Source organism: Corythoichthys intestinalis, chromosome 14 (assembly GCF_030265065.1).
Source record: "Corythoichthys intestinalis isolate RoL2023-P3 chromosome 14, ASM3026506v1, whole genome shotgun sequence".
NCBI classification, from domain to species: Eukaryota; Metazoa; Chordata; class Actinopteri; order Syngnathiformes; family Syngnathidae; genus Corythoichthys; species Corythoichthys intestinalis.
This window is the reverse complement of record NC_080408.1, coordinates 49,970,845-49,997,117: the sequence shown is the minus strand read 5'-3', so window position 1 is coordinate 49,997,117 and position 26,273 is coordinate 49,970,845. Positions and strand designations below refer to the sequence as shown.

General features: G+C 42.4%; 1 long non-coding RNA gene across 1 annotated transcript; it reads left to right on the top strand.

The window, feature by feature from the left end:
* Nucleotides 1-12,003: 12,003 nt before the first annotated feature.
* On the top strand, nt 12,004-13,200 carry LOC130930372 (uncharacterized). The gene is made up of 3 exons (XR_009067047.1): nt 12,004-12,214; nt 12,844-12,972; nt 13,089-13,200. It is a non-coding gene; the product is annotated as an uncharacterized LOC130930372 (long non-coding RNA).
* Nucleotides 13,201-26,273: the final 13,073 nt, after the last annotated feature.

Here is a 26,273-nt window from a genome sequence, read left to right as displayed (position 1 = left end):
GTTAAAACAGGTGCCATTAATACAGGTAACGAGTGGAGCCTCGTTAGAAGAAGTTAGACCTCTTTGAAAGCCAGAAACCTTGCTTGTTTGTAGGTGACCAAATACTTATTTTCAACTCTAATTTAGAAATGAGTTCTTTAAAAATCAAACAATGTGATTTTCTGTTTTTTTTTTCCACATTCTGTCTCTCATGGTCGAGGTTTACCCATGTTGACTATTACAGGCCTCTCTAATCTTTTCAGGTAGGAGAACTTGCACAATTGGTGGTTGACTAAATACTTTATTTGCCCCACTGTATTACAACCTAATCTTAAGTATGGTATCATTTCATGTGAATGTACCTCATAAATATTATCTGCGTGCGTCTTTGAGAATAACTTCTCTTAATGTAGGCAGGCCCCCTACTTGAAGGCGTGGCACAGTGTATGACTGTTGTGACTCGTCATTATAATTATGAAGTCTATGTCTTACTGTATGTGTTTCAAAACAAGCAAGCCTGAAGACTGGAGAGGACACTAGTGAGCTTTTGGGGGGGTGCAGCACATTACATGAGTGACACAACTAGACACTGCTACAATGCAGGCTAACTACACATATAAATCCCACACATTGTGAACATGTGACGGAAACGATAGCGCATTTTCGTCTCATTCTCATCTCGTCAAACGAAAACTGATATTCATCTCATTGTGTTTTAGGCCATGTTCACACCAAGTAGTTTTTTTTTTTTTTTTTAAACCAAGGATCCTGCCCGAATGTGTTGGGAAAAATAATTGCGTCCACACCTGCACGTTTGTAAAAAAAATAATAATAATAAAAAATTCCACAGCCAACCGCTTTCATTCATTCTTAAGTACATTTATTTTTATAACAATAAAATAATTATCCACAATAAGCGGTACAGCAAGAGTTTGTAAAAAAAAAAAAAATGGAAGCAAAAAAGCGCCTGACTAATTCACTCCAAATGTAAACATTGGTCTCATATGTGACGTGAGGACAAAGTTTGTCGCAGTCAGTGACGTTTTCAGTTAAATCTTCGGTTATCAGTGTCCACATGATGGCGCCACAAACACAGAATTCGCACTTCTTCACTTTCCCCGTCGTTCTTAAGAACCCTGGTTTAAATGTGCGTGTGCGTGTGCATGATAGGCCAAATGGTAGAAAAATGTCTTCTTTTTGCCAAATATCCTGCTACGTGTGGACATGGCCTTAGTCTCCCAAGACACGTCTATAGCTCATTATCGTCTCGTTATCATCAAGAAAACCAAAATGTTTTCGTTATAGTCATCGTTGACGAAAACAACATTGGTACCATGTATTCCAAATGGATTTTAAAAAGTACCAAAAAATGTTTGAACACCAGGGGCGTAGGTTTGGTCTCAACATTGGTGGGGACGATATAAGAACATAACTTGCATGCACACTTTTTGCTGGGGATAGGACATTTATAAGACCAAATAGATTGGTGAACGGGGGTCAGGGCTACATTTCTCACAAATATGAGCTTATTAATTGACAGGCTAAATGATCAATGCAAAATAAATCTGTATTGACTTATACTAACTTTCATATGTATTGGTTCAGGTGATACACCGTTCGACTCAAACCTTTGTTTTCAAAAACTACCAAAGAAACATTATGAAAACTTCCACAATAAATGTCTGGATTTTATTAGCAAATTTATATTGCAGTATTTGAACATAACTGAAATTTTATTAACATACACAATAAATTAGTGCTGTCAAATTTATCGTGTTAACAGGCAGTAATTAATTTTTTAAATTAATCACGTTAAAATATTTGACGCAATTAACGCATGCACGGAATGACCCATACAAGCATTGCCTCAGTTTACAACACTGCCCCTTTTATTGGCTTAAACTTTGGCAACTCTTTCACAACAAATATATGTATTGTGGCAAAGGATGTGGGGAAGAATGACAGGAGGCAATCTTTTTCTAAACACGCTTAATTGAGCACAACGCAGAACATACTGTATACCATTTGCAGCCACCACTGACAGTCATGGTTGCACAACTTCCCATCATATGCATTTGGGCAGAACAGTTAAGTCGCTACAGTATAGTTTAGTGAAAGCACAACTAAAATAATATTCCTATCCCTCAAAAAAATAAAGTTCACAAAAAGAAAGGTGCTCAATGCAAAGAGAACTGTCATTCCCAATCAAAATAAGTATGAAAAATACGCATAAAACTTACTCAGACTTTGCCTTGGCTAGATCTCTAATTAATTTAAAACTCGCCATTGACACCTTGTGGTGTATTTCATTCACTACCTTACGTAGTTAAAGACAATGTGGAAGGACGGCAGGGAACAATGGGACGTTCCGCTCGGCGACGTCAAGAATAGTGAGCTATTAGTTTGTTTTTTTTTTACTGAAAATTTTACAAATTTTATCAAAACGAAAACTTAAGAGGGGTTTTAATATAAAATTACTATAACTTGCACTCAAATTAATCTTTTAAGAACTACAAGTCTTTCTATCCGTGGATCCCTTTAACAGAAAGAATGTTAATAATGTTAATGCCATCTTGTGGATTTATTGTTATGATAAACAAATACATTACTTATGTACAGTATGTTGAATGGTTATGACCGTCTTGTGTCTTATCTCTCCATTCCAACAATAATTTACAGAAAAATATGGCATATTTTAGATTAGCTCGATTAAAGGTTTTAATCTTTTGACAGCCCTACAATAAATACAAACTTGATCTTTTAACTACTCAGGAATGCAAAAAAATAAATATATGTCTTAAGACCATTCAACATTGTCTGTCCAAATAAATAAATTAAATATAACTGAAAAAACTTCTTAGGCTAGGCTCATACTGCAGTTCCTAATGGACAATTCAAATTTTTTGTCATTTGTGTTTTTTTGCCGTGCCTGTTCAAGTATTACGCATGCACACTAATTTGCGGACCGACACGCGCTAAGCAAGCCGACCCGCATGTGCAGAAGCATCAAAACAAAGGACTATACATGCTGGCTGTCATCCGTTATTCCAGGGTGATCATATTTTCATTTCCTAAACGAGGACACATATAACTGACATTAATAATCTCCGTTTAGTCTTATATTCAAAGTTTATGTGGATAGGACGCATACACGAGTGTGCATGACGCACACATAAGCCTTACGTGTGTACATCAGTTTCCCACGACTCGGCCATGTAAGCAATACTGTAGTATAACCTATTTGGCACACATAGAGAGAGCCGAGCACAATCAGGCTTACCTAAGTTCCCTTGAAGCAAAACTTCGAATGCTCATTGACGACGAAGGATTTACGCCGTCGCTACGGCATCATCGCAATGCAGAAGCATAAATTAGGCTTTACATTCTGTTCGGTGGATGTAGACACACACGTCACAGCAAATTTGGTCGGGATTGGCGATGGAGTTGCGTAGGGTTGGTTGCCGACGAGCTTACACTCTCAAGGGATTCACACAATTACTGGTTTCTAGATCACACAGCTGATTTTTGTACACCCCACATGGTGTCAACCGGAAATACATCTAGCTGACGATAGCACCAACACATTCATAGTTAGTGTAGGCGATCAATGTATTTCTTATTGTTGAGTTTTTCTTTCTTTTCTTGTGTTTCTTTTCTTCTCTTCTGTTCCCCCTTCCTGTTCGCTGCTTTGTCATAATAAACGAAGTATGTTTACTTGTTCACTTAGACTTCCATTCTCCATGTCAAACAGCTGAACAGGACAGTTTTTTTTTGTTTTTTTTTAAATGAAGGTAAATGAAGGTAGTACTACCAAAGCATTTGTAAGTGCAATAATTTTCTGGCAGAAATTGAGCATTATCAGACAGAATTGCAGGGGTGCCAATACTTTTGGCCAGCAGTGTATTATTATTATTAACTAATTAACATAAAAATGATCATTAATGTCAGTTTTCCCTCACGTCGTAGAGTAAGGCAGAAAGCCCCATCAGTTTGTCGAGCCCACATTCCTGAAAATCCACTCAATGTTTTCCCTGTGTCCTTGCTCGCAATCAGTATCGGGCCGGCGTTAAGGCCCAAGTACACCAGATGCATGATCGTTGCGGTTCCGATCCGACTCCGGTAAAAAATAGCGCCGGAGCCAATCCGTTCCCATTATATCCTATTGTTCAACGTATACCGGCCGCGTCAGTGCTCCGGATTGACTGCGAACCATCTCCGGCGTGCCGCATGCCCGCCGGATGGTATATAAACGCGTCCGACAAAATGGGCGGAGCTGGGCCAGACGTCAAAAGCCCAGGTGTCTAATCACGGTTTAAACACCAGCAAACATGGACGAAGAACGTTTCATCATTGAGGTGGAAAGTCACAATGTGATATACGATGCAGCAGATCGTTATTATAAGGACAGCATTAAAAGCGAAGCTGCAAGGTGTTTTTCTGGCAATGATATCAAACACACGACGTGCTGACAACTGTGAGCGAGAAAAAAAAGCAGCAGCGTGTCTGGAAGTGGTTCCACTGCAGAAATTCTCATGCCCGGCGCACACACAATGTCGGTTTGTATACAGAGTCGAGGGGGAAAAGTACAAAAGAGAATAAAGAGACACCCACAAGTTTCGAACCTGGCCCTTCGCATTGCCTTGTAGACGCTGCAAAAAATAATAATTTATACACATTTTTCATTATTATGACCAAAAATAATCACTTGCTGTAAACCTTTCTTGAATTACGTATCCATAAACCTTGAGTGATGTTTTTTTAATCAAAACAACCACAGCAAAGATAGGAAAGGCAGGAGATTCAGACCCCCCTGTTCTTACAATCTAGAGACGGCCCTGCTTGACTCCACGGATGATATATGTACTTAAATTGAATTTGTTACGGCCTCATGTGGAAACTTAGGAGCAGGGTATGCCTCACTACAGGAAGGTGGCTTTGCGGACCTGTAGTCTGGAACACAAACACATCTAACCTGGATGAGTTGAGGCACGAATCTAGATCTGTGGCATTTAATTGTTAGCACTGCATAGAGAGATTCAATGTGCTCCTTGCTTGAATTACAGTATGTTAGCCAGCCTCACTTATTAAAATAACTTTTCAAAAAAGCAGGAGAGATTGTTTGGAAGGGAAAAAAACAGTAGCTTTCGCAATGATAAAATATTTCATTTTAGAGCATGCAATGACTGGTGAAGGCTTGTCGAAAAATGGCAGTTGAATTGTAGTAGTGGGTAAAAGCTGTAAAATACAGAAAACAGATAAAACACACACAAGATAGCACCGTTGTGATTCCTTCTCTAACATTGCCAGCTCTCAGCCTCGCATGCATATGTATATTATAGCACTCAGGAGTTTTAGCCATGAGATCATTCTAATAACTGCAAGTAAAATATCTTATAAGGTTAAAAACACAAAGGCTAAAAATGGTTTGATTCATTTTTTCTTCTTCTAAATGTTTCTTTGTCCAGTGCTTGAAGCGTCAAAATGTGTATTTGTCATGTTTAAACTCTAAATTTGACTTAAATTAATGTATATATATGTACACTGCTGGCCGAAAGTATTGGCACCCCTGCAATTTTGTCATATAAAGCTCAATTCGTCCCACAAAATGATTGCAATTACAAATGCTTTGGTAGTAATATCTTCATTTATTTTGCTTGCAATGAAAAAAAAAAAAAAAACACAAAAGAGAATGAAAAAAAAAATCATTAGCATTTTTCACAAAACTCCAAAAATTGGCCAAACAAAAGTATTGGCACCCCTAGTCTAATACTTGGTAGCATAACCTTTAGACAAAATAACTGCAAACAACCACTTCCGGTATCCATCAATGAGTTTCTTACAATGCTCCGCTGGAATGTTAGACCATTCTTCTTTGGCCAACTGCTCCAGGTCTCTGAGATTTGAAGGTTGCCTTTTTTTCAGATCTCTCCATAGGTGTTCTATGGGATTCAGGTCTGGACTCATTGCTGGCCACTTTAGAAGTTTCTAGTGCACAGGTGTCAAACCGATTCCAGAAAGGGTCAAGTGGGTGCAGGTTTTTCCAACCAATGAAGAGGACACCTTTTCACCAATTAGATCTTTTACATGAGTAATCAGTTCAACTTTGTCAGGTGCTGCTTGTTTCAGCAGGAAGTTCATTGGTTAAACTCTCAGCAGTCTAGTGCTGGAGGCAGCAAAGCAACCCCAAAACATCAGGCAACCTTCGCCATGTTTGACTGTGTGGACTGTGTTCTTTTTTTTGGATGCCTCGTTTTTTTCCTCTAAACTCTATGTTGATGCCTTTTCCCAAAAAGCTCTACTTTTGTCTCATCTGACCAGAGAACATTCTTCTAAAACGCTTTTGGCTTTCTCAGGTAAGTTTTGGCAAATTCTAGCCTGGCTTTTTTATGTCTCTGGCTCAGAAGTGGGGTCTTCCTGGGCATCCTACCATAGAGTCTTTTTTCATTCAGACGCCAGCGGATAGTACGGGTTGACACTGTTGTACCCTCGGATTGCAGGACAGCTTTAACTTGTTTGGTTGTTAGTAGAGGTTCTTTATCCACCATCCGCACAATCTTTCGTTGAAATATCTCGTCACTTTTTCTTTCCGTCCACATCTAGGGAGGTTAGCCACAGTGCCATGGGCTTTACACTTAATGATGACACTGCGCACGGTAGACACAGGAACATTCGGGTCTTTGGAGATGGACTTGTAGCCTTGAGAATGCTCATTTTTCCTCACAATTTTGCATCTCAAGTCTTTCAGTTAGACAGTTCTTTGGTCTTCTTTCTTTTCTCCATGCTCAATGTGGTACACACAAGGACACAGGACAGAGTGGACAGTTCCTTTTTAACTGGCTTTAAGTGTGATTTAGTTATTGCCACCACCTATTATGTGTCACAGGTAAGTAACAGGTGCCGTTAATTACACAAAGAAGCATCACATGATTTTTCAAAGGGTGCAAATACTTTTGTCTGGCCCATTTTTTGGAATTTTGTGTAAAATGATAATGATCTTTCTTTCCTATCTCTTTTGTGTTTTTTCATTGCAAGCGAAATAAATGAAGATATTGCTACCAAAGCATTTGTAATTGCAATCATTTTCTGGGAGAAATTGAGCATTACCTGACAGAAATGCAGGTGTGCCAATACTTTTGGCCAGCAGTGTAAATATACATTCTAAAGAAACTCACCATCAATTATATTGTGATCATATCAAATGAAAAAAAAAAGAATCACACACACAGAATTGCTGCAAGCCAAATTCTACCACCACATAATCAATACTGAATTGACAAAAGATGAGCATGAGTAAGTGGACATGGTATCAGTTAGTGTTCACTACCCAACTTTGTTCGTTACTTCCCATCATTTGTGTATAGTAATGATACTGCGCAGCATGACAAACTTTCATGCTGTTTTTGACATTGTCCCTTTAAAGCCATCTGTTCTTACTCTGTCCGAAAACAATAGTCATCATGACATTCCTGTGTCATCATCAACAGGAGCAGCACAGAGCAATCTGTTCCTGTTTGCTGTCCACACCCTTGGGGGTGCACAGGAAGGAAGAGTATGCGGAAGGTGAGAACAATGGCTTTACTTCCGTTGGCACATCCTCATCAACAACAGAGACATATCAACTGTACATATGCAACAGCAGAAATTCTGAAGTTTGTCACTCACCTTAACCATGTATGTGCCCACTTAAGCTCAGCAATACTAGTGAACGCGACCTCCCTCCTCGGTTTTCATTTCATCCGGGATAGACAAAATGACAGTGACATTTATTAGAAATGGGAATTCTGCGACCCGTGTGTGATTAAATCTTGTGTTTGTGTTCATTCGCACTCGGCATGGTGTGAGCTGACCTCACGTTTATTGTTCTCTAGACCTGTTAACAGGCAGCCATCCACTTTTTCTGCATGGCCAGCTTGCATTGACCTTTACTTTGACCACTGTGTGTGTTGCAGGTGGAGTCAGGCAGAAAATACAAAAATATGTATTATAATGTGCAAAGTATCATTCATGCACAAGCTCCTATTACTATTCAGCTCATGTAAAATATAAAGTCGGTAATGTCCAATATGTCTTGATTTAGGATTTACTTGTAATTTGCAGGTGCTGATTGATGCCAAAATGTCCAGTGAAAAGTATAATAAAAATGTTCTGTTTAAGCTTCTCAGCATTCACACAGTTAATAACCACTATCGAAGTAGGTGCACGAAAAAAATGACATGAATGCAACAAGATGGAAAATATCATACGGATAAATATGATTGTGCACAAGCTACAGTGGTATAGAAAAGTATCTGAAATGTTTGGAATTTCTCACATTTCAGCATAAAATCACCATCAAATATGATCTGATCTTTGTCAAAATCACACAGATGAAAAAACAGTGTGTGCATTAACTAAAACCACCCAAACATATATAGGTTTTCATATTTTGTTGAGGATAGTATGGAACCAATGACAGAAGGAGGAAAAATAAGTCAGTGAAACATCATATTCAGTATTTTGTGGCCCCCCTTTGGCAGCAATAACTTCAACCAGACGCTTCCTGTGGCTGCAGATCAGTCTGACACATTGATCAGGACTAGTTTTGGCCCATTCTTCTCTACAAAACTGCTATAGTTCAGTCAGATTCCTGGGATGTCTGACATGAATCACTGTCATGAATCACAGCATCTCAATGGAGTTCAAGTCTGGACTTTGACTTGGCCACTCCAGAATATGTATTTTGTACTTATGAAACCATTCTGAAGTTGATTTAATTCTGTGTTTTGGATCATTGTGTTGTTGCAGCATCCATCCTCTTTTTAGCTTTAACTGTCTGACAGACGGCCTCAGGTTTCCCTGCAAAACATCCTGATAAACTTTTGAATTCATTCCTCCAATAATGATTGCAAGTTCTCCAGGCCCTGAGGCAGCAAAACAGCCCCAAATCATGATACTCCTTCCACCATGCTTCACGGTGGGGATGAGGTGCTTCCTCATTAAAATATGAAAACCTATAAATGTTTGGGTGGATTTAGTTAAAGCAGACACTGTATTTTCATTTGTGTGAGTTTGACAAAGGTCAGATCACATTTGATGGTGATTTTATGCAGAAATGTGAGAAAATCCGAAAGGTTCAGAGACTTTTTCACTGTATATAGTGTGCTCTATGTATTCACCGGTGAGGAATTTAATAGGGGAAAATGAAAAGCCAGAGTCAATAATGGGGGCTGTGCAGAGACCCATGTGATAGAGAAGTGCACTGCTACTCCCAGCCTGAGGGGATGCACTGGTTATTAGTCCGGGTTTTGGCCTCATCTGTCTTCACAAGTCTGGGCGCTAGCCACTGACAATAAGAGAAAAGAGCCAAGAATGAATGCAGATTTGCTGTGCACCGATGCTCCTCAAATAGAGAGGGGTGGGACTCAGCAGTAGTTCATGTGTTGTATTTTTTGGGGTCATAACTCAAGAGAGACTTTTAAATGGTGTTCATAATGTTGAATGCATGGGGCATATTTTAAATATTTCCAACCCAGAGTGCGGCTAGGCTATTAAATCAAAGCAGGAGTTTTTCCATTTGTTTGCAATGGAGCAGAAATGTATGTACCGGTACAGTATGTGCTTTTCCAACTGTTGTAGGTTTAAAATATGCTCACCATTTGATGAGACTGAAAACTAGATTGTAGAGGTAACTTCTCCACAAATATCCTCATAAGAATTAATGATATCAAATGATGAACACAGTGGTGTTGCTACAGTCTCTATGGGCTCCAAACAAGAAATCCCTGGGGGTCCCTTATAACTAATGCAGGCTGCAAAAATGTGTTTTTTTTTGCACACATAAATGCACAATACAAAAGTAAACGATGTATAAGGTCACATCAAAAGAAATATAACGTTGGCAGACAATATGTACAAAACATTTTCATAAAAAAACACTTAATGGTATAAATAAATAACCTCAACAAAAAAGACATGCATAAAATTACACACCCAAGTTTCACGAAGGTCCAATAACAGTGTAAGGTGATATGGCAGACAGGGTGCAGCCCCTCGAAATGGTTTAATTTCAAATGGCCAATTCTTGTCATTTTTGCAGAGTACATTTTGGCACCCGTCGGGGCCCCTATAAGTGGCTGGGCCCCCAAGCAACTGCCTGACCTCTCTGTCAGCTAGCCCCACCTCTGGATAAACCTCTGGAGTTTTTGGAAATGAATTTATACCCCGTCAATAATTAATTATGTGTGATGAATCATGAATCAGTGTATGAGAAAAAAATAATACAAAGGAGGTAGTCTCCGGGTTACGACGTACTTGACTAACGTGATTTCGACTTTACGACGCCAAAGTCTCGTCTGCCATTTTGTCTCCAGTCGTTTTTTTTGCCATGTAAACAGTAGGCTACCTAATTGTACCTCATCGTATCTTTTACTTTACTTTATAAATATGACGTGTCCTGTCCAACAGTAAATGTGAAATTGTTCAGCTTGACAGACAGTAAACAAGGCAATTGTGTTTTTCGAAGCTTTGTACTTCCTTCACTTTTGACAATTTGTAAAGCTGTACCACACATATGTACAATTAAGTTCAAATTGACACGCATTTTAACAATAAAACACTTGACACAAAACAATTGTTGTTCAAACGTCCATCTAGTCCCTGGGTGCTCAAGTCCGCCCCTCGAGAGCCCCTATCCAGCTTGTTTTCCATGTCTCCCTCCTCCAACACACCTGAATCAATTAATCAGGATCGTTATCATGCTCCTGCATCGCTTGCTGATGAGCTGATCTTTTTATTCAGGTGCGTTGGCGGAGGGAGACATGGAAAACAAGCTGGATAGGGGCTCTCAAGGACTGGACTTGGGCACCCCTGATCTAGTCTGATGAATATGTAAATTTAGTATCTTAAATTAGCCTAATTTGCCTAACAAAAGTCCGCTAACTTAAATGCTACAAATGCTAACATTTTTACAAATCTTGTAGCAAATCGTTCAGGCATAAAAGACAAATGTTATAATAATTTGATATTAAAAACCATCTTAATTTTTTCGTTTTAATGAAATTTGTAAAATTATTTTAACTGTTAGGTCGCCATTCTTGTTGACGTCGCAGTGCGGTGATGTCACATGGCCCGCTGCCGAACTTTCAGGGTGTCACTTGTAAAAAAACAAATAAAAAAGCGTGTCACTCGTTAGCTACCCCAACATGTCTTCGGTTCTGCCCCTCCGATTTCAACCACAGCTGAAAAGTGAAGAGCAGGACAGCACTGTCGGGCGTTCACAAAACGAGCAGCAAAGGCAAAATGCAGAGCAGGAAATACTTGATGAGACAACAGTTTGGCAAAACTGGTGGTGTACTTGCGGCAAGTGCGCCTCAATGACAACAGAGCAAGAGAGCGTATGCTGTCGAGAACTCCGTTTTTTGTTAGCAGATCTTCAAGGTGAGCTATTGCGTGATCAAACTTTTTTTTTTGTTTCATCACGCAATAGCTCACAATGTAGATTGCTAGCATCCAGAACTGTTGCGTGCTTTACATACAGTACAGGCCAACAGTTTAAACACACCTTGTCCTTCGTGCATTTTTATTTTCATGACTATTGACTTTATAAACTCTCACTGAAGGTAATAAAACTATGAATGCACACGTGTGAAAGTCAGGATCGGAATTGTGTCGTGGCTAACTGTCCTCATTAAATTCGTCATCTGACGGGAACAAATCCTGGGATTGAGTGTCCTCCATGTTTTGTACATCCAACTCACGTTTAGCTAGTTAAGGGTGGTCCATATCAAGTGCTCCGCGCACATCAGCTGGCCACTTTACCGCTACATCGGACGTGTCTGGATCAGTTTGAGTAGCAGCATCACTCATATTAGGTGAATACTGAACAGACACACTTAGGCTACTACCTGATGAACTAACAGTAGAGGTAACTTATTAGCTTCATCTGTGACTAGCGGTACGCCTGAAGGTTCGCCTACTGCTGTAGGGACAGGAGCGGCTTGCCTGCTTAACCCCTTAACGCCGAATGTCGCGATTCGGCATCATATCGTTCCCGCTTTGAAAGCGGCCAAAATATCGTCTGCCTTTGTTCACTGCCGGTACATTAATGTCAAACACATGCCTAGGAACCTTTTCCAAGCATTAGTTTCAGTCGTGTCCGACCAGAGACAACACCGCTTCCTTTTCCGGACCGTGATATTCAAGATGAAAGCCACGTCGAAGTCCTGCGCACCAACTTGACTAATTCATTCAATTCAAGGTAAGTCAGCTAAAATAAAAAAATATGTACCGTCTTATTGTGTACTTGTGTTGCTAACACGATGAGATAGAGTTTCCAGATGAGTATTTTTGAAGCTCTATGACGATTTTGGTTTGTAGCGCTATCGCTACAGCCGGCATCATCGGAAAAGCACCTCCCCCCTCCCCCGCCACCCCGCAAACGTAAATGCGTTGTTTGTCGAAGGTTTGCAACACTCGCACGCGTTTTATCTATAAACTATCACTCTCGTTATCATCTGTAAACATTACAAAAGTAATGTGTTGCATAAAAAAGGGCATTTGTGGTTACTATTTTTCTGTAGAACAAATAAATGAACACATCCTTTATATGCAACGGTGCACACGGTTGCCTCCATGTCGTTCCACTTTTAGACACGTTTTATTCAGACATTGCCACACTTGTTGTCATCTGTAAACATAATAAACATAACGTGTTGCATAAACAATGTCATTGCTATTGATTTATTTTTCTTATTTCTATATAATGAAAAATGAACACAGCATGAGCTGATAACTACCAAACAGAAGCAAATGTATGTATGTTGATGGTTTTCAACACATTTTGTTTTGAAATTATAACAGTAATTTCTTTACCTTATTTTTCTGCAGAAATACAAATGAATGCAGCAGCTTTTTACGCAAAGCTAGCACACCGGGCCAAACCACCTCCTGTTGAGAGTGCTCTCAGTGAGAGTGAGGGCAGCGATGAGGAGTACAATCCTAATAAAGCAAGTGAAGGTGAGTTTGTGTCAAGTTTGAGCTTGTTTGACATCTATGGATGTAACTACGTGAACACACTGAAAAGATAAAAATGTTTGGTGTTTCCTAAAGTGATTTATTATTTTCTGCACCAGGTGATGAAAGCAGCAGCAATGACTCCACAGTGGACATTAGCAGCAGTGAGGAAGATGATGATGATCCGCCTCATCCACCTCCAACCACCAGTGCTGCACCTGCAAGACTTGCAAGAGCTATATCAAGGGCAGATCGAGCCTAAAGCAATACATCAAAAAAAAAAGCCATACAAATTGGGATACAAGATTTTTGTACTGTGCGACACAAGAGGTCTGGTGCACTCATTTGACATATTTACAGGGAAAATAGATCCGGTACCAGGCCAACCAGACATAGGAGCCAGTGGTAACATTGTGCTCAAGCTTGCACAAGTCATTCATCCTGCTGTTCTTTGATAACTGGTTCTCATCTGTAGATCTGTTTGTTGCTCTTGCAAAAAAGGGCATACCTGCACTTGGGACCGTGCAGCACAATCGCCTGCGTGGGTGCTGTTTCAGTGCAGACTCATAGATGAAGAAGAAGCGAAGAGGGACATTTGAAGAGCAAGAGGCTCTTGTGGACAATGTCTGCATAAGAGCAGTCAAATGGTTTGACAATAGAGGGGTGATTGTTGCCAGCACATTTGCCAGTGCCCTGCCTGTTATGATAAAAATCATCTTTTATTTATTTATTTACATCATATGTCTTCTAGTCTGATTAAAAATGTGATGTACATCTGTGTTTAAACAAAAACAATAATTGTTTTTCAAAATTTCACAAGCAGTGAAAAAAGATGTTGCGATAAAAGTGTGTTCAGACCTGAGATGGGTATGTGCCTTTTTTGCCATTTGTTTTCCTTTATTGCCTGTTGTCGCTAATCGGCATCATACCTAAATGTATGACTATTTTATGGGCTATATTCAAATTAACACTTTCAATTTAATTTAGCATCTATTTGAAAGTAAAAACACACCCCAATTATTTTTTTTATTATTGGAAAAAAATTTAGGCATTAAGGGGTTAAGAGAGCGGCATTTCTTGCGCGCATTTCACTCGCTATCCCAGGCTTCTTATGAGAGAGAATAGTTGGAACAGCATTTGATTTTAGTCTTAGCTTCTATCCAAACGCTCCGGTGAGCTCTTTCATAAGTTGTCGTCGACTAAAAGCCTCAAACGCGGTTGGAGAAAAATGGCGAGAACAAAGCCTTGGGTCTTTGGGAAGTTTTGTCAGTCTACAGGCATTTTTCCAAACCTTTCTCCTCTTCTTATCAATAGGAAATCTGTGCAGACTCACGTCACTCCCCTTGTTTCTATTTAACTGGAAATTGCATCAAAAAGCAGCACATCGTAGCATTTTACTTAGCGAGTTTAGGCAGCAATACACAATTGTTGTACACAACTGGAAACGTCCCAATTACGTCATCACTCCGAGCCCGTAAAACATGGCGCTGACTATTGGTCAAAATATGTACTGTATGTTCTGACGGAACCATGTAAATGCAAACTTGAAATTTGTCGTATTCTTGGAGCATCACCATGTAAACAGCCCCTGAGTAAGTGGACATGTTATCTGTTAGTGTTCACTACCCACCTTTGTTCGTTACTTCCCGTCATTTCTGTATGGTGGTGATATCGTGCAGCATGACCCAAAAAAGTGGGAAAATTTTCGCACTCCAAACCAAGAGTGATGGAAGAAAAATATGTTTACACAGTAATTGAAACCTTAAAACATGCCATTTAGAAAAACAGTTATGAAATCCTTTAAAAGGTATCTGTGGTGGTCCTAGCCCATACTCCCCTCTACTGGCTTTTATTGTTGTTACACTTCCTGTTTTATGTGGCATGAGCTCAACCTTGGCAGACCTGGGAGTGCACCTGCAGCTCATCACAATCAACTCTGCTTTTAAGGAGCGGCCTGGGCAGCAAGCAGGTGCCAGATGATTCTGCCAGTCACCATTGGTACATCGGCCAACTAAGCTTGTAGTTTGTGACTCTGGTCTTTGAACTTTTTACTAATTCTGTTTTTTGTCATCAGGACACCCACCCATCAAAGCCCTCGCAGCCACAGCCATTGACCATTCAACCCACCAGCTGCTCAACACTCTGTCCTTGTACAATAAATACCACTTCACACTTCATCTGTTTCCGGTTCGCATTTTGGTCCAAATCAACTTTGCCTACCTTGCCTTAACATAATCATCTGGCCACTAAAAATGGACCAAGCGACCGCTGACACCTTCCAGGAGGCCCTCGGACACCAGGGAATCATGCTGGGCAAGCATGAGCAAGTGCTATGTAGCCTTGGGGAAATACTCAGGACAATTGCCATGGACTTGCAGCAGGTCAAGACACAGCTCTCCCCGCCATCCAGGGCCGGTTCTACTGAATCCGTGAGTAGTCAGACAGGTGGCCTACCGAGCCCCCCTCAGCCGAACGTATTCATTCCAACCCCTGAATGTTATTCGGGGGAGTTGGGCTCTTGCAGTCGTTTTTTGCTCAATTGCAATCTAGTGTTTAATATGCAGCCTTCTAGTTATGCTTCTGATGCCGCCAGGGTTGCTTTTTGCATTAATCTGTTAAGGGGAAAGGCTGGTCAGTGGGCGACGGCACTTTGGGAGAGAAACTCGCCTATGTTAAATACTTTTGAGGCCTTTTCCAGGGAACTCCGCAGGGTATTTGATCACCCTGTTCGTGGGAGAGAGGCCAGAAACCGCCTCTTCTCCCTCCAGCAGGGTTCTAAATCAGTGGCAGACTTTTCAGTCGCGTTGCGTATTTTGGCCGCAGAAAGTGGCTGGGACGAGCTTGCCTTGGTCTCAATTTTCTCACGCAATTTGGCAGACGATATCAAGGACATACTAGCAACACAGGATGAACCTTCCACCCTAGAAGAGCTAATTACCCTAGCTATAAAAATAGATAATCGCCTCAGGGAACGTAGGAGGGAGAAAGCAAACAAATCATGTCCATTCCCACCACTCGCGTCACCATCGGCTGGTGCAGTCAACCCACCCCGTGATGCCACTCCGACACTGACACTCCCTTCTCCTTTGGAGGAGCCCACGCACCTTGGGCGAACCCAGTTAGCTCCGGACGAGCGCCGCCAAGATAACCCTTACTCTTACTGCAGACAAACTGGACACTATGCGATCTCCTGCTCAGCACGGTCACAAGACAGGGCTCACCAGGGAAAGAGCCCGCTAGTAAGCCTAAAGTCCTCAGATCCTCGCCTTCTGTCACGACTCGTACTCCCTGCTAGCATCTCCCATGATTTGGACGCTAAGCCACTTCAGGTTCTCATTGATTCAGGTGCTGACGACAGTTTCATGGACGAAAGCTTTGCAAACAAAGCCAAAATCCCTCTCGAACCCCTCAGTGCCCCGAAAGTAGTAGAAGCCGTGGACGGTAGAAAGCTGTTTTCGGTAACCCATCGCACCATCCCTCTCATGCTCAAGGTCTCGGGAAATCATCATGAACTAATTCAATTGTTTATTATCTCCTCACCAGTAGCACATGTCATCCTTGGTCTCCCCTGGCTAAAACACCACAACCCAAACATCAACTGGACGGAGGGAAAGATCGTGGGATGGAGCAATCGCTGCCACTTGGAATGTCTTGGCTCGGCGCACCCACTTGGTAGACCGGTAAGAAAGCCAACCTGTCTGCCAGTGCCTCCTGACCTCACCAATGTGCCCCCTGAATACCATGACCTGGCTACAGTGTTCAGCAAGGACCTCGCCCACACTCTGCCTCCCCATCGCCCCTATGACTGTGCAATTGATCTCCTGCCAGGGGCTCCCCTTCCATCGAGCAGACTCTACAACATATCCGGTCCTGAAAGAGCAGCCATGGAAGAATACATCAGAGACTCTTTGGCTTCTGGTATCATACGCCCCTCTTCCTCTCCAGTCGGTGCCGGTTTTTTCTTTGTGGAGAAAAAGGATTCCACTCTCCGCCCCTGCATTGATTACCACAGCCTAAACCAAATAACAATAAAGGATAAGTACCCTTTGCCTCTAATTGACCCTTCTTTTGAGCCCTTCAGTCATGCCAGGTTCTTTACCAAGCTGGATCTCCGAACTGCATATCACCTCGTCCGAATCCGTGAGGGGGACGAATGGAAGACTGCGTTCAACACTCCCCTAGGTCATTTTGAATACCTAGTAATGCCCTTTGGTCTAACAAATGCCCCCGCTGTATTTCAAAGACTCATGAACGACCTGTTCAGAGACATTCTGAATCGCTTTGTGTTTATTTACCTTGACGATATACTTGTGTTTTCCCGTTCCCTAGAGGACCATCGCCATCACGTCAGGATGGTCCTGCAGCGACTTTTGGAGAACCGGCTTTACGTCAAACCAGTGAAGTGCGAGTTCCACGTGTCATCAGTGAGCTTTTTGGGCTACATCATCGCCCAGGGCCAACTCCAACCAGACCCGATAAAGATAAAGGCAGTCGTTGACTGGCCTACTCCCATTACCCGTAAAGAGCTACAGAGATTCTTGGGTTTTGCCAATTTCTATCGTCGCTTCATTAGGGACTACAGCAAGGTGGCACTCCCTCTGACCCAACTCACTTCCACCAAACACCCCTTTGCCTGGTCTGAAGCCGCAGGTAACGCCTTTTCATGTTTGAAGTCCCTCTTCACCTCTGCCCCTATCCTCAAACACCCAGACACCTCACGCCAATTTGTGGTGGAAGTGGATGCATCCGACGCTGGGGTAGGGGCTATTTTGTCCCAGCGGGATCCCACTACCCAGAAATTGCATCCATGTGCCTTTTTTTCCCGGCGGCTGAGCCCTGCCGAGAGAAATAATGATGTGGGCAACCGCGAATTGCTGGCGGTTGTTTTGGCCCTACAAGAATGGCGTCACTGGCTGGAAGGTGCTAAGATCCCTTTCTTAATCTGGACAGATCACAAGAACCTCTCGTACATCCAATCCGCACAGCGTCTTAACCCCCGACAAGCCCGATGGTCACTGTTTCTTGCCCGGTTCAATTTTACACTTTCATACCGCCCAGGTTCACGCAATGGTAAAGCTGATGCACTATCACGGTTACATTCTCCAAATCTGGACACAGAAGACCCTGGGCCCATTCTCCCCTCGGCCTGCGTGGTCGGTGCAGCTAGATGGGAGATCACATCACTGGTCAGGGAAGCTCAAAAGGCGGATCCAGATCCAGGAAACGGTCCCCCAAACCGCCTATATGTCCCATCTGGCGTGCGGTCTCAAGTCCTGGAATGGGGCCATTCGTCCAAGCTAACCTGCCACCCTGGTATCCATAGGACCCTCTGTTTCCTCCAACAATCGTTCTGGTGGCCTGGTATGGCCAAAGATACCCGCAACTTTGTCAATGCCTGCACTGTCTGTGCTTCATGGCATCCCCTTAGACCAGTGCTTCTCAATTATTTTCTGTTACGCCCCCCCCAAGGAAGACGTAAATGTTTCGCGCCCCCCCAACTCTCTGCCGCCACTGTAAATAGTATCATTCGTCTATATTACTATTATAAGTACGCCTCAGCCTAACATTGTGTCCTTTTTTTTCTATTAAAGAAAAAAAGTAACATAGATCAACTTATAATAAAGTATAACTTTTTTAACATTGTGTTGCTTGTAACAGAAAAGACTTAACGCGCATCAATTTGCCTGAAGTTAAAAAAAAAAAAAAAAAAGTCACATCCAAACTGTAAAAATACACTCAAGGTACATTTTTGACCATTTGATACTGAAAAATAAAATGTAATAAAATCAGTAAATAATAACAAATTCAAATTGATTAGAAACATTTACTCTTCAGGACAACATGCCAAAAACTTTGACCGAAAAAAAAACAAAACTGAATAGAAGGTGGGGGGGGGGGAGTCTTTGGACAGAAGGAAAGTTTTTATTTTCGCTGATTCACCACAGTGCTCACTGGTTTACTGATATAACACTGACAAAGCGGGACGATTGTGAAAATTGGCAGTATTCGGCACATTTTCGCTGAAAAATAGTCAAGCGGCTTATCAATGAGATTGAGGTCTAATGTCTTTAAGTGGCGTCTTAACTGATTTGGCTTCTCCGCTATAATCATTTTTAGACTCAGTAAACAGTGGTCTTTCCTCATTTTCCACTATATTAAAAGTCAAAGGCAAACGGCCCGAAAAAAGCGCATTCTCGGCGGCCGAGGGAGAACCGTAGGTGAGGGCGGTGGTCGTGACGATCCCAAGCCGAAAACGGCACTTCTCGGCCGGACACGTGAGAACCGAAGAAGACAGTGGGTCGCTGCGTGAGTCCAGCTCTGCATGAGTCTCTTCCGTGTGCTCTTGCTTACTTCAAAAATACTGCACGCACTTTGAAAATGAGAGCGCCACTGCCACCCACGGAGTGGATGTGCAAGTACACTTTATTCTAGTACGGCCAAAAAAAAAAAAAAAAAAAAGCATGTTCCCCGAGGTCACTCGCGCCCCCCCTGGCATCGCTCTGCGCCCCCCTGGGGGGGCGCGCCCCACCATTTGAGAAGTACTGCCTTAGACATCGTTTCAGACCGTGGTCCCCAGTTCTCCTCGGTGGTGTGGAGAGAGTTCTGCAAGGCGGTGGGGGCGACAGCCAGTCTCTCTTCGGGATACCATCCCCAGACCAACGGCCAGACAGAAAGGGCAAACCAGGACCTAGAAGCTGCTCTGCGTTGTATTACCGCCCACCATCCGGTCTCCTGGAGCACTTTCCTTCCTTGGGTTGAGTATGCCCATAATTGACTCATCTGCTCGGCCACTGGTATGTCCCCTTTCATGGCTTGTAATGGATTTGAGCCTCCATTGTTCCCAGAGCAGGAAAAGGAGATAGCCGTTCCTGCTGTGAAGGACCATGTCAGCAGGATTAGGGAAATCTGGAAGACTGTAAGGGCTGCCCTCGCTCGCACCGCTGAGAAAAACAAGAGACTGGCCGATCTCCATCGTTCACCAGCCCCAGAATACAAGGTGGGACAGGAGGTCTGGCTGTCCGCCCGGGACCTCCCCCTGCAGGTAGAGTCACGCAAACTGGCCCCCCGCTTCGTGGGCCCGTACAAAATGGCAAAGATCATCAACCCATCTGCCGTTCGGTTGGACCTCCCGGCATCCATGAATGTCCACCCCACCTTTCACGTTTCCCTTCTCAAGCCAGTTTCCTCCAGTGACCTGTGTCCTCCTGCCGTTGCACCTCCCCCGCCCCTTCTCATTGATGGCCACCCCGCTTTTGCAGTCTCTAGGATTCTTGATGTCCGGCCTCGCGGCCGTGGATTCCAGTTCCTGGTGGACTGGGTGGGCTATGGCCCTGAGGAGAGGTCATGGATTTCTCGTAGCCTCATTCTGGACCCGTCCCTCTTGCGGGACTTCTATGCCGCCAACCCTGGAAAGCCGGGCAGGCCGCCCGGTGGCGTCCGTTGAGGGGGGGGTACTGTGGTGGTCCTAGCCCACACTCCCCTCTACTGGCTTTTATTGTTGTTACACTTCCTGTTTTATGTGGCATGAGCTCAACCTTGGCAGACCTGGGAGTGCACCTGCAGCTCATCACAATCAACTCTGCTTTTAAGGAGCGGCCTGGGCAGCAAGCAGGTGCCAGATGATTCTGCCAGTCACCATTGGTACATCGGCCAACTAAGCTTGTAGTTTGTGACTCTGGTCTTTGAACTTTTTACTAATTCTGTTTTTTGTCATCAGGACACCCACCCATCAAAGCCCTCGCAGCCACAGCCATTGACCATTCAACCCACCAGCTGCTCAACACTCTGTCCTTGTACAATAAATACCACTTCACACTTCATCTGTTTCCGGTTCGCATTTTGGTCCAAATCAACTTTGCCTACCTTGCCTTAACAGTATCCTCCTATACGAATGCATTCTTGAAATCCACTGTTGACCATTGTTGAAAAAAACGGGAATTTTTTAAGTGTGCTCATGAGCAAGTGAACAGTGACCTTGAGCAAGTAAACACTCTGCAATTTTTAATAATGATAGTGAAATCACGATGAAATTCACAGTATACCAGCTGAGGTGTTTCAGAGGTCAATGAGGAATCTCAAACATACTGTAGATTTCAAGAATGCATTTGTACAGGAGAACGCCATTTCGAGGATGTAATTTTGAAAAAAATGAAAATTCCATAATTGTCTCTTAACTGGCATGTTTTAAGATTTGGATTACTGGAAATAAAATATTTTTCATCACTCTTGGTTTTAATGTATTATCAAAAAGTTCCCATTTATTTGAATCACCATGTCCTAGGTCTGCCCCTGTATGCTCACCACTGGTTGGTGTTTCAAGTGACTCATAATGGGATGCTGATAAATATACCTTCAGATGTTTTAATCTCAATCGAGGTTAATTGGGGTTGTTGTTGCTTCACCTAGTCTATTTCAATCTGAGGCGCCTTTTTAAAGTTTCCTATGAAGTGCAAAGTCACGCTCCTTTTGCAAGACAGTGTGTGTCTTCTGCACACAAAGCCCAATGACCTTGCCAACAGTTGACATGAGGCAAATTATTTTTGAATACCCCGAACCATGTTCCATGAGCAGGCCCACTCGAGAGTCTCATAAAGTACATTTCGGAGGTGGACTTGTTAATGAGAGAGAAACAAAGCCAAAGCTGACAGCTCATCACTTGCTGCTGGCTCCGTTTGACAGGCCATCCCACTCTTTGTCATCCCTTGATGCTTTCACAGGGACACTGTGACAACAACATCCCTCTTTCCTGTACTTTCTCCCTCCCTTCAAAGCTCACGCTGTCATACCGGAGTTTTGCAGCCACAATACACACAATACATATGGGTCAAATCCATCTGCCCCGTGTATGCCATTTGCTGGTCCACTGTCATAAGCGGACCCTGGCAGAAGCTGGCAGTTTGTGTATATAAAAGAGAACAACGCTGGGATGTGATATATAACCCACTGGAAAAAGAGGAACGCGAGTTACTTGTCCTAATTTCAGAAAACCAGTTTTTTCATGGAACTTTACAATTCATTATAAAATAGCCTTCTCATTAGAGCAGCCTTATGATGGAGCAATAATCCCTCTGATTAATTGATTCTGACCTTAACACTAGAAAACCCAGCAGAGGCCGAATCGGTCTTTTCTAAGGGGCCGTTTACATGGTGACTCTCTGACAATACGAAAAATGTCAAATTTGCATTTGCGTCGTCATTTGAACAATGTCGCAATTCCGCATGAAAACGATGTAGTATTCATGCCAGGCCCTAGGGGGTAGTGCAGATTTACTGGGAGACAGAGAATGATGCACTTTGACCCCACCAAGCTCCCTCAGCCCGGAAAAAAAATATGCCCGCCCACTCGAAGCAATCTCATTTTTGTTTTGCTCAAAAAGGCACAAAAATTGAAACGTTCAACATATTTAATTTAAAAATATTATTAAAACAGTAAATTAAAGCCGACATTCCGCCATATTTGCTGTTTTTAATGTTTAGTAGCACTGCTCTGCACGCCCAATGTGACGTGTTCGAGTGCTGACGTTAACGACGCGGTCTCGCGCCGCAGGAGCCTTTGATATGCATGCCGAGGAAGCCCCTCTCAACCCCCCACAATCGGATTCTTCCACTTTGGAGGTAGAATTCAGAATTTTTCGTTTTCGCCTTCCGTCATCGCCGACACCATATGCACGCGAGGCGAGTCCGCAACTCAGTCATTGCGTCTTTGTGTCACAGAGTCGCCATGTAAACTGCCCCTAAGACAAATACTCCAATTATTCCCAAGCAATGGCCGATTTGGCCTCTCCTCCGGAAAAACCCAGAGGTGGCCGAAACGACCCAAGTGCTTTTGAATTAGCAAGTCGTTGTCTGACAGACAGCTACCATTCATACATAAATACAACCATCAGACATGCATTGTGTTGGTATGCGGCCCTAACGGAGGGGAACACTCCAAGGTTGAACTATTCATGTGATAGTTTGTGTCAGTTCAAGTCAAGCAACATTTATGCGGTTTTGCACATTTTATTAATGTGTGTTGTTTTACAATTTTACTGTCGGAAAAAAATATTTCTGACAGTGTATTTGTGGGGCCTGTACAGTGCTGGCCTAAAGTATTGGCAGCCCTGCAATTTTGTCAGATAATGCTCAATTTCTCCCAGACAATCATTACAAATACAAATTCTTTGGTAATAATATCTTCATTTATTTTGCTTGCAATTAAAAAAAAAACACAAAAGAGAATGAAAAAACAACAACATTAAATTATTATTATTATTATTTTACACAAAACTCAAAAAATGGGCGAGACAGAAGTATTGGCACCCTCAGCCTAATACTTGGTAGCACAACCTTGAGACAAAATAATTGCGAAAAACGCTTCCGGTATCCATCAATGAGATTCTTACAATGCTCTACTGGAATTTTAGACCATTCTTCTTTGGCCAATTGGTCTAGATCTCTGAGATTTGAAGGGTGCCTTCTCAAACTGCCAATTTCAGATCTCTTTACAGGTGTTCTATGGGATTCAGGTCTGGACTCATTGCTGGCCACTTTAGAAGTCTCCAGTGCTTTCTTTCAAACCATTTTCTAGTGCTTTTTGAAGTGTGCTTTGCATATTTTCCTGCTGGAAGACCCATGACCTCTGAGGGAGATCCAGCTTTCTCACACTGGGCCCTACATTATGCTGCAAAATTTGTTGGGTCTTCAGACTTAATGATGCCATGCACACGGTCAAGCAGTCCAGTGCCAGAGGCAGCGAAGCACCCCCAAAACATCAGGGAACCTCCGCCATGTTTGACTATGGGGACCATGTTCTTTTCTTTGAAGGCCCCGTTTTTCCCCCCCGTAAACTCTATGTTAATGCCTTTTCCCAAAAAGCTCTACTGACTAGTGACTCTTCTGACCAGAGAACATTCACCCATCTCATCTGGCTAGATGGACCCCATCATGTTCCCTCTCCCCATTGCATCTGTACAAACTGGAACTCCTTCTGCTAATATCCATCATCAGTCCTGCTGCATCTATAGCCTGTCCGTCCTGGGAGTGGATCTCCCTTGCCATGGAGGGTCTAAGGATGGGGGATGCCCAGGACATGAACTCATCTCATTCATCTACTGTATCTGACTGTGTATCAAATTGACTCTGTAAAGCCCTCTGAGACAACCTTGTTGTGATATAGGGCTATACAAATAAAATTGAACTGAATTTTCATTCAGACGCCGACGGATAGTACGGGTTGACACTGTTGTACCCTTGGACTGCATGACAGCTTAAACTTGTTTGGATGTTAGTCGAGCTTCTTTATCCACCATCCGCACAATCTTTTGTTGTAATCTCTCGTCAATGTTTCTTTTCTGTCCACATCTATTGAGGATAGCCACAGTGATATGGGCTTTACACTTATTGATATCACTGCACTGCGCACGGTGGACACAGGGATATTCAGGTCTTTGGAGATGGACTTATAGCCTTGAGCTCGCTCATATTTCCTCACAGTTTTTCCACAAGTCGTCAGACAGTTCTTTGGTCTTCTTTTTTTTCTCCATGCTCAATGTGGTACACACAAGGACACAGGACAGAGGTTGAGTCAACTTTAATCATTTTTAACTGGCTGCAAGTGTAATTTAATTATTGCCATCCTCTGTTATGTACCACAGGTAAGTAACATTCATTCATTCATTCATTCATTCATTTTAACAGATACTGTTAATTACACAAATTAGAGAAGCATCACATGATTTTTCCAAAGGGTGCCAATAGTTTTGTCTGGCCCATTTTTGCAATTTTATGTGAAATGATAATTATTTAATTTTTTCCCTATTCTCTTTATTTTTCATTGCAAGCAAAATAAATGAAGATATCACTACCAAAGCATTTGCAATTGCAATCATTTTCTGGGAGAAATTTAGCATTATCTGGGGTCCCAATACTTTTGGCCAGCACTGTATATGACTGTTTGTCACATACTTCCTCTGGATCGACAATATCATTCGAAAAATCCACACTTGAACCGGAATCGCTGAAAAACGCTTGCTACTCCATTGGGCTGAATGCTAAATCTGCTGAAATCGCTCATTGTCCGACGTCATCACCAAGATGGAGGCGCCAAAACGCTGTAATGACAGGAGGGGCTAAACGGCAGATTTAAAGACACATTTCTCGTCGTATGCGCTTTGCCAAATTGTTGTATCTAGTTGAATCGTCTCAAAATATGATTGTAATTTAAAAAATAATGCTATTTAAGATTTTTTTTGTCATGTCATAAGCACTTTTAAGTGTACTTTTAACACTAAATTTTGATGCTCCTTTTCACTCTGAGTGTTGTTTTTTTATTTATTTATTTATTTTACATGCAGGGGGTTGTTTTATGACTCATGTATCCCTTAAGTAGGCACAGAAGTCAGGCTCACCTTTTATACACTTATTATTCAACCGAAAACACACCACCTATTTACAGACAAAACTATTTACAGTCACCCACAAGTCTTTGCGACTGCAAACACACCAATAGCAGCGCCACAATGCTACGGCGAATGCACTAATAGGTGCCAAATTAGCCAAATTGCCAGACCATTGTGGCACAGGTGTTCAATTGACAGAAGAACTGCTTAAGTATGGCTGCGTTCCAATCACGGTTTGAGTTGCCCTCGCTCACTTCCCCTGAAAACCCATTGGCAGTATATCAAATACTTGTTCTCACCACTGTAAATGGAACACACCTGCCCTCGTTCACTCACAGGCAAGAAAATCATGGAACAACCACAAGGTGTTGGAGTAGCGCTATACTGCCTATTTCAAATCAGTAGCGCCTCCAGAAATTCTTCATAGGGGTGGCCAAATGGGGCCACTTAAAACCTTGGGGTGGCACACCAAAAAATATAATTTCAGGTTTTTACTATGTTGTAGTCTTAAACAGGCCAGTAGAAAGCTGTCAGAAAGACTTCAAGACACACCTTCTGATTACTTTTGTTGATGGTGTTATATTGTTTATTGTATACTATTATATTGTGTTAATGTACATAGTCCACAATAGTCCAGTCAAAATTTTGAGTTCCGCAGCTACTACAATCTGACATTATACTGGCGAGTGGGGTGACCAGTGGGGTAGCCAACAAATTAATTGTGGGGAGCTGTGGCCAGGCCCCCTGGTGGCACCATTATTCCACATCGCACAAAATATACTGTGACTCATGTCAATAAGCCGGAGAAGTATTCCGCGCTTGAAGGCAATACGTTGGTACCTGGGAATTATCAGAAGTATAAGTTTTGTAGGAAATTTTATTTGGGTATTTCATTATTTATTTATTCATTTGTCTATACCTTAC